Source organism: Dreissena polymorpha, chromosome 1 (genome assembly GCF_020536995.1).
Source record: "Dreissena polymorpha isolate Duluth1 chromosome 1, UMN_Dpol_1.0, whole genome shotgun sequence".
NCBI classification, from domain to species: domain Eukaryota; kingdom Metazoa; phylum Mollusca; class Bivalvia; order Myida; family Dreissenidae; genus Dreissena; species Dreissena polymorpha.
In genome coordinates, this window is record NC_068355.1 from 169,740,961 (window position 1) to 169,754,808 (window position 13,848).

The 13,848-nt window shown below is 33.4% G+C and overlaps 1 protein-coding gene across 4 annotated transcripts in view; it reads right to left on the bottom strand.

The window, feature by feature from the left end:
• The window catches only part of LOC127860100 (E3 ubiquitin-protein ligase TRIM33-like), a 28,893-nt gene extending 18,542 nt beyond the window's left edge, over positions 1–10,351 (bottom strand). Inside the window, exon 1 of one of the 4 annotated variants that reach the window (XM_052397930.1) lies at positions 10,217–10,351. The gene's annotated coding sequence lies outside the window, so the exon portion shown is untranslated. Of the gene's footprint in view, positions 1–5,203; positions 5,435–7,332; positions 7,406–8,880; positions 9,070–10,216 lie in introns of those variants that run through there. The other 3 variants (XM_052397916.1, XM_052397941.1, XM_052397923.1) reach the window with 3 other exon arrangements.
• Positions 10,352–13,848: the final 3,497 nt, after the last annotated feature.

Sequence of the window (13,848 nt, forward strand, 5' to 3'; positions counted from 1 at the left end):
TCCCGTCTTTTTTTTACAAAGTATCCATTTTCAAGGTAATCAGTTATGCGACTTATGTACCTACATGAAAGATATTAAATGAAGCGTTTATTAAAGTTCTTATCATAAACGTAACAAAATAACTGTTAAAGAGGTTCTAAAAACCAATTATCAATTACAAATATAAAACAAAAACAAATAGCACACGTTTTATCCATTTTTTATTATACAAGCACAATAAATCCCCATCATAAACATATCATCATCAAAACCCTGTTTGTTTGACACATTGCTTTAATAAATTATTGTTTTGAAAATCAAAAGATTCCATTACAACAATATTAAATTTAAAGTGTTCAATAAGACAAAGACATCTGTAAAAAAAGTCATAGATTCGTCCAATACTCAATATTCTTAAAATATTGCTCAGGACTCTATTTTCGATTATAATATTAGGCATTTTTACCTATGGCATTTTTTCATCTTGCATTTTTACCACTGTATTTCTGGCATTTTTGCATATTGTATGTTTTCCACTGGCATTTTTACCTATGGCATTTTAACCTCTGGCATTTTATCTACATTCGTACCCCACGCACAAGAAAACTGTAATAATAACCCAAAGTGGGCAAACTCAGCCGGATTAAACCACTGGAGTACAATCATGACATGTACTAAATAACCGTGTGTAATTGCTGTTTTTAAACCCTGATTTTAAAATAGGGACACGAGGATGATGACGATGATGATGACGACGATGCTGCTGCTGCTGCTCCTGCTGCTGCTGCTGATGTTGATGATGATGAGGAGGAGGAGGAGGAGGATGAGGATGAGGATGAGGATGATGATGAGGAGGATGATGATGATGAGGAGGAGGAGGAGGAGAGGAGGAGGAGGAGGAGGAGGAGGAGGAGGAGGAGGAGGAGGAGGAGGAGGAGGAGGAGGAGGAGGAGGAGGAGGAGGAGGAGGAGGAGGAGGAGGAGCGTCTAAATTAATTCAAATGGAAATAGCTATTTGAAACGTCTTCCGTAATATTAAATACTTATTGTAAATTTTCCAAAATGAAACAAATATTTTAGAGGGGCATATTCAGATTTTATCAGGTATATTAAGTTACAAAATTGATGGAAATTATATTTTACAACTGAATTTCTTAATAAATAAAACCGATTATGAGATTCAACACTTCACTCTTAATTGCATAATGCCAAGGTTCGTCAAAATTTGAATTAATGATGATTTGTTTTACTTTCTATTCAGAAATTGGAGCACTTTCGCAATGAACTTCAAAACATTTTGTGAAGTATTTATTATATATGATTAAAAGCCGTCGAACGTTAAGAAATAAAGCAACATTTTATTATAGTATGGATTTTTCATTTTTCGGGAGTGACACCACGCCACCAAGCAAAACTGTCCTACTTATAAATTATATATACCACACCCACAGATAATAATAAGGCCAACTCAGATGGATTTTACCACGAGAGTACAGAAAAAGACATGTACTAAATAACCATGTGTAATTGCTGTATTTAAGCCTTGATTTTATTATAGATTAAAGACCCCGTGGCGCGAATCGCACTTACTTTAATACTGTCTACTTTCGCCAACCAAGCATGGCGCTAGTTGACAAGGTTTTTTTAATACGCTGACTCAGGCAATATTTTGTCAAAAAAAACAACCTCAGAACTGTTATATAATGTCAGACAATTGATTGTGGCATTATTGATAATAAAACGTTGGCATTTTCAAATCATTTAAGTTATAAATTTAAATGAGGATTGCTTGAGGGGTGGGTATTTATATTTGTCGCATGAAAGGTTGATTTACTATCTTTGTTGTCTTGAATACCATAAAGGATATACGCAATCGGGAAATCCCCGCTAATTGCGTAGATTTGTTCATACGTCTCACATATACTCATTTTTATACGAGCAAACGTGTCGACCTCGGCTTTGTGCTGGGAATGACTTACGGTTAATTTTTTTTTGTGTCGAAATGACAACATCGGAGCAAAATTAAGTTTTAACGCCGATTCTCAAAAATTGTCATGAGGTTTTCAAAAAAACTTATTTAATGTAAAATATCCGTCTACTACAGATATTACTTCTTTTGTATAGCATAACGACGACGTACATTTGCCAACGTACTTCCCAGAAACACGATGTTTCGGCCCTCTTTATGACTGCGTCAGTGCACTTTAAATACATGTATACAATATTTAATAATCAGCGTCATACGAAAATGGTTCTTTAACAAAGTATGGCCAGCGTTTCGTCAGACCAACCTGTGACTACCCACAGTCTGGTGTGGAGGTACCATGTAAGCTTATAACACGACAAAACATTGAGTGACTGTAGCGGACAGCGAAGCTAAAGGCCGGACTGCGCAATTGCTCAGGCTGACCTGAAGCTACGCTCACCGCATCTGGCTTTTTTGCATGAAACGGCTCTAACTATTTTCTTCAGAAGTATACAAATTAAATGAATTTAATGCATTGAACTATTCTTACAAGACAACAAATATGATTATCCTTTCAAGAGAAGTAATTTAAAGTAATCTAAGCTCGAAGTTACGTCTCATTCAATTGAAACACGTAATCGGTCGAGTTATTTAAAAGCCTTAAACGCTGAATACCAGCTAAACAGCAATGCACAGTGTTTGATCAACCGGGAGCAAAAACAGACAGGGCTTCTGCTGACTCACACGCAAACTCTCGTTTTCCAGCAACGCTTTAAGTGTAGTGTGCATGATTATTTCAATGATAAACGTTTCATCCACTAGTTGAACAATCCGCTGAATGTATAAGCTTGTAATGTCCAATTTAAATAAAACGCTCGTGCGTAGAAAACGGTACACAGCACGTGCGCATACGGTGGACATGAATGGAAAGCCTTCATTAAATGTGTACAAATGACAAAAACATTTCGAACTCTTGCATTTAACTTTAGTTAAGCTTTTTTGGCCGTCATTGTTAAACAATGGTATGTCCAAACCAGCATATATGTATACTGCTGTCTTAATATAGTAAACAGTGCCCGCAAACCTGAACAAGCGCGTGACATACAACCTGCCAGATGTTAAACATAGCAAAATACAAGTTGGGGTCAAAGATTGAAGGTTTCAGGAAATTTTATTACGAACTACTAGTAGTGCGGACTAAAAACGGTGACGTTCAATTGATTCCCCGGAGCGAGTTGAAGGGTGCTTAAATATAATCTCTCGTAATATTTGCATCATCCAGACGTACACTTTTTTATATAGTGACGTTTTAATCAATATTACTAAATCATATCTAAAAGTATAGCATCAATATTACTAAATATACATGTGGACCGACCGATTGTCAATACATGTATATACACATGTATTTTTTAACTCTCTAAATATATATACTTCTTCCGTGCATTTCTGATTTAGTTATGAACCTAACTTATGCCAATAGTAAATTATTATGAATACCAACGTGTTTCTCAACATGCATGAAAGTATAGTGTCATCCCGAACCCTACGTTAAACGATATGCAGCTCTTCTGTATTAAATTGCATAAAAAATACACAACGATATTCTGAATACGTAATTTATAGTGTATATTTGCCAGTTTATACAAATATAAGAAAATAATCATACGTAATTTCCGACTGCAAAAAAAACACGAATATTAATATAAAGAAAACGGTTGCAGGTGCTTCACGTGAATCATGGACAATGCTTAAAAAAAATATCAGATTGCCAAAGATTTAATATGAACCTGTTGAAATCGTATATAAAATCGTGAGAAAGACCTTCGTTTGTGGTTCAAAGCCATAAATATTGCCTCTAATGATTCACAGTCGAGCATTCAATTGTGCAAATATTGTTGCGACCTCCATACTACAATGTAACGTTATTAATAATTACAATCCCAGTGCTTCAATTGGCTGAACATGTCTGGATAAGAGCGTTTCAGATTTTTTTTTAAAACTAACAACTATAACCTTGATTGCATAATTGAATTTAATTGCCAGAACATGAAGGAAATGTTTTAAAACGTTATAAACAGCTTTTACGTTGTTACTGTATGTTATTTTGCTGTATAAAGGAGATGCTGCAGCTGTTTGTTGTGTCGCTGTTGATGTAGTTGATGGCTGTTGTTGGTTAGTGTGGCTACTTTCATAATTATTGAATGTGATGGTTAGGATTAGAAAACATGTAAAACTCAGTCATGTGACAGTATGGATCAGATAACATTTAACACTCAGTTTGACGTCTAATCTGAAATTGCAATTCGTTGTTAAGTTACACATTGTGGACAAATATATAAACGCTTACATTTACATTACAGCTTTTAAAGTGTAACGCTATATGGTTATGAAATATTTGTATCAATGTGATAGCACCCAAGCATAACAAAGACAAGCTAAGCGTACATTTAAAGATAAAATAGTTGTCGATCCCTTAAAACCAAATTACAAATCCTGAGACGAACTACTGTACATTGCCATCTTATATAAACAAAGTTGCACCAACTGCGCTATGAACCATTATATCGTAACCAGCCATTAAATAAACATTACACACTCCATAGATCACAATTAAAAAATGCTGAGATCAATTGTATATGATAAAAACATAGATAGATTAGTTTATAATAAAAACATAGATATAAATGACATGATGGAATGTACAAAATATTATTACTTATATAAAAAATTAGCTATCACAAACTCTCGATAAATGTGTCTTCTTACGTTCCTCTTACTTCTTTATAATAAAAAGATGGGATAAAATATCGATCGTAGAAGGCTTCAATATTAAATTTTGTTTTCGTGTGCAGCAAAATGGATTTTCTTTAGCCGCTTTTAGCCACATTATCTACGTGTTTGTTCTTATTGTCTTAAATGTTGGGTATGGTCAAATATTAAGATTGACAGACTGATCCCTGCTATTTCGTTTTGTTAAATCCGTCAGTTTATGAGATTGCGATGCTAGTTTGGCGGTATCTTACCAGAGCAGGCATGATCTGTCAAACGCCGTTAATTGAAATACAGCATTTACAAATTCAAATATTTACCCATACATTTGCATCTATGGCAATTTTGACAGGACGTTCAAGAATCGCGTGTTACTTAAGCGACATGTAAACGTACACAATTAAGTTAAACATAAATTATCATAAAACAATTTAACATGACTGAAAATAAAACAAAACTAACAAATTGATAACATCACTCTACATACCTTTTACGTTTACTCCAATCCGACGGGATTTAATTTGAATTTATTAAAGACACAGTTTGGGTATGTATTTATCCGAACAATAAATAGGAGGTATATATTGAAATAACAGACATTGAAGTATTACACTCCTTCAATATAACTGAATCGATCCTAGATTGAACCCATGACACTTGCAAACAGTTAAGATCGTATACATTGCATCTACATGGTTAAGAGCATTCAACGGTTATAAGTAATAGCTACGGTTTACAGCTCAGAATGTTCGACAGCGAATTTCTCCTTCGATTGAACAATGTATCGAGTTTAATGTCCTGTACAAATGTTGGTAAAGCAGAAACATTGGTTTTTATTGATGTTTGTTGGTCATTGGGTCGGTTAATAGGCGTTAAATGCAAGACTCTTAACGGTTTAAATCGTTTTTTAACATACAATTAATATCCACTTAGACAACGGCCCCATGCAAAGGCAGTTATTTGATGGTTTCGCTGTTCGCGACCTTAAGTTATTTTGTGAAATAATAACTGCAATTTAAGTTATTTTTTTGTATTAACAAAGTAACAGTCCATATACTCTTAGAATTGTTTCTGTGCTTATTATTGTATTTTGTTAAGCAGCTCTATATTTGTTGTTGTGCTTCCTGATAAAATATTGTTTTGTCAACTTACATAAAGACCCATGTTGATTGTATGTATTGTTATTTCAAATTTAATATGTATTTATATAACATAGATTTCATAAGGCAGATTACCATGATAATGCTGCAATTTGCTGATGGAAGTGATGATGATATTGACGATGATGATAATTTCTAGTGTAAGACTGAGATGGAAGAGGAGATAGACGAAAGAACTCTGTTGAAAACAAATCATCGATCTTTAAAAAGACAAAATAATATGAAGTCATAATTAGAATCATGTTAGAAAAGATATGCACATATTAGCATATCATACGTAATCCATCGAATTTAAGAAGAGGCCCATCGTACTATTAAATACAAATATGTGATATGCTTCATAAATAAATTGAAATAAAATTAACGCCATTTGCATATAAACATTTGCACACACGCACATTTGTCACAAAATATATAGATCGATTTCAAATACACATTATTGAAATTATGAATCATATATCTGTAAATTCAAAGCACCATTAATAGTTGGCCTTACCACTGCCATTGTGACACTTTATGATCAGACAAAACTATCTTCTATCAGGTCATAATGTAGACCCAATACAATCTGAAAACGCGATCTCAATACACCGGATTCTTATTTATGTCATTTGATTGGCACGCATAACGCCACGACTTCCAATTGTCAATTTAGATATAATGTTACAATGAAATAAATGTAATTGGAATGATATTGGATTTAGATGAGAAGTATTGCTCTTTATAAAATTCTATTGAAATCGGGACATTTTAGTTGAGAATGTTATATGGACACGATAATGACATACTTATATTATAGACTGTATATTCATTTCCAGAACACGAATACAAAATATGTGCATTCACACGATGTACACATTTTAAGTACATCATCTATTACTGGTTCTATGTATTGTTAAGTTGTTTAAATAATGTAGATACTTTTGCATTGCAAAGATACCTGCTAGACAGAAATTTGCTAACTGAAATCAGATATAGAAAAAAACTGTTCTTAGAACAATGATCAGCAGCAATATTGAAAGGCGTAAACAGTTTGGATCGGGGTCGGTGGTCCACTTACCTGATCGACATTGAACGATTCTTTGTATACCAAGTTAAGTTTTTGCAACTTTCAATCATGATATCATATTTCATTTCATATTAAAGTACGTTGACCTTCGCAAGAAATATTAATTGTAAATATAAGCAATATGGTTGATAGAAATGTCACACAAACTACGGTCAAATAATATCGTTATATAATTTTAAAGATTACAATTTGGTAGCATCGTATAATCATTTTATATAGTATTTATTTAGGCGTTCACAAACATTGTCGCTAACACCATGACTCGTTAGTAGAACATTATATTTGCTACATTTATGTATCATCTTAGCACACATACACACACAAACATGCTTTATTTTTTCATACACATATACATGTGTTTATCAAAAGCTTAGTCACCCATCCTACCTGGTGCATATAAAATCCGCTGCACTAAAATATTCTCATATCGTTAAAGTGGGCTCCGCAAATATTGACAATCAACATATTGGATTAAAATATCAACTGAGATAATCTTCCTAGAGCTCTCTGCATGAATGCCGTTGATTGGTACCATTACTTCATAACCCGAAACGAGGGGGCTTTTAAAATAAGTAGATACGATAGTATGTTAATTCGTGCGTCCATTTTGTTACTTTTACCACATGTTACAGCAATAACAGGCATAAATACTGTTCGATAATATTGTTTTAAAATGGATTGAATTATAACTTGGTAATAATGGATATTACTTTTCATAAAAAATCTCTAGCGGCTAGCCATTGATTTAAACCGATTACTATGCAGACGCGTCAAATGCACAGTTAAATATGAAAAGAACGGCAAATGTGTGTACTTAGGCACGGGCCATTGACCCCCACATCCTCCAGTCGACCCCTTAAACATGTTATAACTTTGCACCGTCAGTAAATCAATGGCACGTTCACCTCCTTTATTCATCGATGTCTTTGAAACAAATTTACATACTAGTATGCGCTGATAGTAGATAAGTGTTCAGTATCGTTGTACCGATATCGTTTGGGGTCACTATTTATTGGATATAAAAATAAAATTGTAGACCTGCTATTGTGTCGCTGCATGCCGCTCAAGTGTGACAGAGACCTAATGCCAGCAATGCTACCTTCGACGAAAGCAGAGACGTAGATAAAACTGACGAAAGTAAACCAAAGAAATTCACTAGAAATGATTGATGAACGTAATACATGTTCATACACAAATTCTGTTCATGTATAATTTCTTGGCTATAGATTTTGTTTTTAATGCATTAAGTCGTTGTTGTTGTAGTTGCTCCTATTGTGATCACCACACCTGATCTCATATAGATCTACTTAAGACTAGCTATGAGTTGATGCGTCACATAACACATGCGTCCACTTGCAAGAAAGTCTCGTTCTCACAATCAACAACTACTTCAACTACGACACGTTTCGAGTTAAAGTGATAGTTCTCTCAGCGATAAGTTCCAATGGCGCGACGATAAGAGCATTGTGATGCATTATTCTATTCTTAAGCCTTAATCCTGAGCACGTGCCACGAAAGTCAATAAGAAGATATTCATGTCACTCGGCGTACTTGATGATGCTAATGTGTGCTTTCACTGTGGAATTAATTTAGGTTTCGTGTCCAATTCAATTTGAAAGCAAAAGGGTCAAAATCTAATGCAGACACGTGTTATCCGGTACGTGTATTTACACTATGGTGGCGATGAAAGTGTTGTATTTAATATACGTGATTATGATTCATCGATTTCAATACCATCCCATGATTGTTTAAACATATTAATACATCATTCCTATTTTGTAGCATTTAGTTTGTATATAAACATGATTATCGGTATCAGACGTTTTTAATTCAGAAAATGTATACTAGTATATCGTTCCAAAATAGACTGGATGTATTCCTATTAACGCATAGAAAAAAATATACCGCAATTTGAATTTTATACAAATAACATACCGTAAGAAAATTCAGACATCGTCGAAGATACCAATATAATCCATTTGTAAAACAAATGTATAAATAATACTCTGTTTACTGTGCTTGCAGAACATTGAAACTGAACTATCGTTCATTGCTAATATTACACGAACATTGCAAACGCACAAGCTAATTTGATTTAGTGTGTCTATGTTTACACACCTACATTATTTTCAGCTACAAAATTTGATTAGAGCTCTGTTAAGTTCTATCTAATGTCAATACACGGAATCGCGGGTCGAACATGGGTAAATAAAACATGAATTTGCCGATGATAGCATAGATGGTATTCAAAAGGGTGCTGATACATACGAATTGAGGCTTTCTTCAACTTACTGTTTCAAAATATGAGCTCATTTGGATAGAGCAGACGGTTTCTTCATGCACCGAGACATATGATAAATAGAATGGTTTGAAATGCAAAAATATGTATCCAAGTGTTAATAAAGATGTAATAAACAGTATATATAAATTTCAAGAAGCATTAGGGTAAGGTGAATACTTTACATTCGCAGATTGTTATTTCTTTTACCATATAGCATTATTTAGTACGGAATGACTTATAGTAGTCTCGAATACAACAGAATGTGCCTTCTAACGATGCTCACAATTTAAGAACATCAACGATGTTTGGTTATTTGTATTGTGTTAATTTGTTTAATAATTTTACGAAATTTGCATCAGAAACGATCAATGTTGAGAGAAACATGCTGACTGAACACAGTAATAGACTAAACCTGGCATTAATACCGCGATCATCGCCAATACTATAAAGCTTAATAAAGTGGAAGAATGTGTGGGTCTGGGTTCACTAACCCGATCGATCCATGTTGTTCGTGCCGACCTTAGCTCTTTTATTTATGCCAAGTTTAGTTTCGATCAAATTTTCTACTGTCGATCATATTCGTTGACTGAATTTTTGCATGTAATAAAGAATTGTTGAATTGAGATTTGGAAGGATTCTGTTGTTGAAGGAACTTATTAAAGAGGAAAGAACTCGTGTATCACAAAACAATGTTTACGAAACAATAGTTTGGCCGGAAAACAAACCATATTGTTGGTGGTAACACAACATTATCCGTCAAAATATCGCCGAAAGTGATGGAATTGGCTGCTATTGAAGCATATAGTGGTAATAAATGTATTTGTTAAAAATGTAAATACACGATAAAAGTCCTTCCTAGCATTTTGAAATAACGACAGTCCTATAAGGAGTAAATGCTATTTCCTGAAAAAAGTAGTTACAGTAGTTGTAGTTGACTAGTTGTAGTAGTGGTAGTATGTTACGTATATTGAAAGCACAAGAAACACTCACGTTTCACTGTACCGTATGCGCACTAGGTATCCTCAACAGCAGTATTAGACACTAAATCCAACCTACATACAATAATGTAAAGAATAACAAACGATCAATCCAATTTCAAGAGAAAATCAATCAAGTTGATATTGACAAGGCAAATACATGTGCATGCAATATTAAACATGATTCATTTACCTGATACGCGAATTCAAGTAAGATCCTTATCTGGACATGAATGGAGTTTAATTATCAATACTTATTCACATACCGAAAACGCGATAACAATCTTATACATATTGATTGTTGTGTTCAATTCACGTATTTAATATGCAGTCTGATTGTTTCTTATATCTCGTCAATTACAGTATTTAGAAGGCGTTTTTTAAACTGTCGCGTGTCAACCCGTGCGCACATTGCAGAGAAATATGAAATATACAATCGTACGGTGTGCTTGATTAGCAATTAATGATTGTATTCGTATTTAATTTAGTTAACGCAGTGAATGATCTTTATACTTAAACAAACAATTGTTTGTATTTTTACGAGCTATTTGTCATTTGTCATTTTTAGTATTTAAAATAATTAGTAAGTAGAAAAAAAAAGTTAAAAATTCAATTTAATGAGATAAGTGAAGCAACCACACACGTTAATGTAGAAAACAGGTATTATTTGATTATGTTAATAATGTCTTTAAAATATGTGTGTATACATGTAACAATATTTCTAAGACATGTATGACATATAATGTTCATATAAAGACAGAAATAAAAATAAATAATACAGTACACGTACACGACATACAAGCTCTTCTTTAAATTGTCGAATAAAACAAGTATGAGAACATCGCAGCCAGATTTATATTGACCATTGACCATTAGTTAAAATGTATATGTAGTTTTTGGATTGGTAGGTTAAATTCAGGCGAATATAAATCTTTCACCTCCTTCGACAGATATCAGCAGGTTTGATCGCAGGTTTTAGTATATTCATTTGAACAAAGGAACACTGTTACTCGTTTCTACCGCTTCAATAGATAAGAAAGAAAAGACCGAATTTATCAGCAATTTATCACAGATTTGGATCAACTAACAATATGTTTCACCTGTTGTTATCTATCGAAACGTTTTATTAATTCCCCAAGGCGATGCTTAATACATGTTTTGCAAAACAGCGCCCCTTCTTAAGTAAGCATTATATCCTGAACATGCGAGGTTAGAAAGTTTAACATTGTGTCATACGTTTACACCTACGATTTATGTCTCGAGTTCATTTATTAGAAGTGCGAACTCTTTAGCAGTGATCGTCTTGTTTGTTTCACGTTTAATTAAAAGTCTTCAAAACGAAAATACAATTTTTTTGCGATAAGAAGACTTATCTTCTACTAAGGTTACATATCGAACATAAAATTTTGGGACACTATTAGAAAAAGGTATCGAATACAATGTTAATATAAGATAAGATCAAAGACAATAACTATATACCTATAGCGGTAGTTCGAATGAACCAATCTTATGCAGCAACAAGTTTTCACCGAGTATATCAATAACCTAAATTCCAGTAAACATAATTGATACATAGCAATTACTGAACATTGATACAAACATAAATTTAGCAACTGTCATCATATTTTACTCGTATAAAGAAGTTTAAACAAGAGGTCCCAAAGGGCCCTGGGTCGCTCACCTGAGAGACTAAGATGAAAAGAAACAAAGATTAAAACTCTTCAGCAAATATTTTAAGTTATAAGTATAACAAGACTGACTTTAAAAAATAAGGTGTTCCAAAGTATTCACAATAGGCCTATATAAAAATAACCCCACCCACCCTGGCAGCCCTGTTTTTAATACCCAGATTTTTTTTCAAATATATATATATTACGAAAATGCTTCTTACAAACATATAGAGAAAACTTCCCCATCCCCTGGCGGCAATGTTTTTCCACTGATCACGACCATTTTCAAACTCATCCGACATATCAATTAAACCAATGTTTTGACCAAGTTTCATGATGATTGGCAAACAAATGTGACTTTTAGAGTGTTCACAGGCTTTTTCAGTAAATAAATATAAGGAGAATGACCCCCCCCCCCCTGGCGATCAAGTTACTAGATGGATCAAAGCCATTTTTGAACTAAACCGTCGTATCCAGGAACACGGGTTGTTATTGTTGTTTTGTGAAAAGAAAAGGTTTGCTGTTTCGGCAGATATATACATGTACATATCTGCGTTATCAGTAGTTTTGTGTGTGTGTTTAAAAAATTTAAATAGACATTTGTTACCCGTTGCAACAAAGCTATTATTTTAGATAAAAGTAATATGAGGACAGTAATTTAATAATGAGCATCAGCAAAAGAAAATGAAAGTACATTTTTCAACAAATTGTTGTCCGAATTTAAGATCATGAGATAAGCATCTCGGCATCTTATAGGGGACGACTGTTTACAATCTGTTTAGCAAGAACACTTTTAGATACTGAAAACAGCCGTATTTTTTTCAAGACATTGTGTTTTTGTGAAATAGTTTTTGCATAATTAAATATAATATGTTGAATTGTTATCATATATCAAAGTCAGTTATAAAACAGTAAATGAGTATGAGAATATGTACAGCTAAATTCAAAATTGATCTTCTTTTATAGAACAAAACATCACTTGATCTTTCTTATAGTTATAAATGTGTTATAGAAGTAAACACACAAGGCATTTGAACATGTATCATATCAAAACAACTATCATCTATGTGTATTTTAAATGCACAAAAAATCTGTAGCATAAATACATTATTTTTTGCAAAAACAAATGCAAATCAACTTTTCTTCAAACAGCTGTTTGTGCTTCTTAAAAGATGCGATAAGTTGTGTGTTTTTTACTACCAAATTGTTCACATTTTTGACAAAGTGTTTTTAAACAACTGGAACAATTTTAGGACTCACCTTGCATTGATATTTCCAACTGAAACAACAATAAAACCTGCTAAAATCACAAATCTTTCATAATCACACACAAACTACTGACTAACTGAAAATTGTAGGGGTAAAACATTTCAAGATGTAATGTCTTATCTATCTTATGAATGGTTTCCATCTAACATGAACACAAAGGTCTTTGATGAAAGTGCCCAGTTAATTGGGGTCAATTTCCAGGAGTGTTACACAATTACCACCTGGCAACAATGCAAGCACATGTATAAATGAGTTTTATAGAGAGTAGCCTAGGATAAGTGAAGGAAAAGTCAAATAAGATTCATATGTTACACTTCTTGTTGTTTTATTGGTTTTACCACTATGTTAATAAATTTGAGTAAATAATTAATTTTAGTAATGCCATTATTATAGTTAGATATTTGGGTTGTGTTTAATGTTTCTAAATCCATTACCAGTATCATCATAATCATCATCATTATCATCATCAGCAGCAGCAGCAGCATCACCATCATCATCATCATCATCATCATCACCATCCTCCTCCTCCTCCTCCTCCTCATCATCATCATCATCATCATCATTGTGCACCAACATCCGCATTACAACTAGAGTGTTAACATGGTTTTGATATAGTCATATTATGAAAACTGCCGCTACCTTGGCGGCCATGTTTTTCAACAAACCGTAACCATTTTCGAACACAGCCAAGCTCTTAATACAACAA